Below are 1675 nucleotides of genomic sequence, written 5' to 3'. Positions count from 1 at the left end.
AAGCAAATGTATTCAGGGCCGATTTTAAGCCTTTCTGTGTGTTCCTGACTTTGTGAAAACACCCCAATTTATAACTCATGATTGTAAAACAGTGGCAGCTCACCAAAAGCAACGATCTGTGACATAAAGTTTTGCCTTCCTGCTCAGATGAAGCACATAAAAAGATCAGTTGCTGCTAGACAAGGTTCAAACATCTCCTTTAAGGTCAAACGAGTTCATGTTGTCGGATGATTTGAACAAACTTCTCCCAAAGTTTCATTCATTATCTGTTTGGAAATAAAAAGGGAACCTCAACAGACGAGACATGACTGGACTTTTTTTCCCACCCAACTGCTGATGATCTGACAAAGCTATTAATACACTTGACGAACATAAACTGAGACATGAGTCAGACGTGTATATTGGATTTATTCACATATCGTTTGCCAACACAAAGAGACACAAAATGACAAAAAGACACAAAATGACCACAGAGCCAATAACTACACAGAGACCAAACAACCTAAAAAGACACACAAAATGACTATAAGGAAACACAAAGTGGAGAGAAACAACCAAGGGCAAAACAACAACCAAACAGAGACCAAAACAACCCTTTGAGACACAAAATGACCTCAAAGAGACACTAAATGACTACAAGGAGACAGAAAATAAATCTAAAATCAGGAAAAAAAGACACAAAATAACCTCAAAGGGACACAAAGTAACTACAAAAAGGGCCAAAAACAACAGCAAAAATTACACCATAAATGAGGTCAAATCACCATAAAGTTTATGTAGGTGGTGCGGCCATTTACATGCCTGTGCTCACTGTCAAGATGTGTCTCTCAAAAAAGTTCCTATCTTGGACTTAATGGATCAAGTTTGTATGTGTCAGTGACCTGAGGACTGGGAGCTGGTGTGTGTGTTGACACACCCTCCACAACACCAGCAACTAATAACGTTTGTTGTGGAAATGAAAAAGTGAGTCTGTATTTTTTTTTTTCTTTGCGACAGGAAACATAAAAAAAACTTCAGCACAGATGAATCCAAAATATCAGAATCCTGTTTTTTCCTTGGATGCTACCTTATGTAACTTTTATTGCAATGGAGAATTTGTCCTCATGACTACTGGGGTCAGTCTATGTAGTGGTCTTGTTCAGCCCTTTTTTTTATTTCCAGTCAAGTATCAGAAGATGCAGCAGATTTCCATGAGGAAATGGAAACGGATAGTAGCTTCTTCCTTCAATGGGAACAATGGAATTCTCTATATTCCATGTTCAAACCCACTTAAATTGACTCTAAACACAAACATTTTAAAGTTAAATCTGAAAACAGCTGTAGACAGAGCAGTTCAGTAAACTGTGTTAAGTAAACTCTATGTAGTGTATCCTGTAATCAAACTTCAGAGCTATTTCTCTCTTTTTTTTCTCTCCCTCTCTCTCTCCTACAGTGTCCTACAGTAATTTCTTCATCCCTACAATGAAGTTCTTGTGTGCTACTGTCTGAGAGAAGCCGCAGAAATGCCTTGGCGCAGGAGCCGGAGACGTCATGGATTCCTGAGTGTGGGGCTTTGCAGGAAAGCCCTGAGTCTCCGACATGGACCGGCTCCAGGTTTCCATGGCAAAGGCGCACAAACAGGAGGAAACACTGAGGGAATCCCGTTATTTTACAGCATTGGAGCATTATAAACACC

The sequence above is a fragment of the Plectropomus leopardus genome, chromosome 9 (assembly GCF_026936395.1).
Source record: "Plectropomus leopardus strain MGB_pleo_1.0 chromosome 9, ASM2693639v1, whole genome shotgun sequence".
Lineage (NCBI taxonomy): Eukaryota > Metazoa > Chordata > Actinopteri > Perciformes > Serranidae > Plectropomus > Plectropomus leopardus.
Note: the sequence above shows the minus strand (reverse complement) of the source record.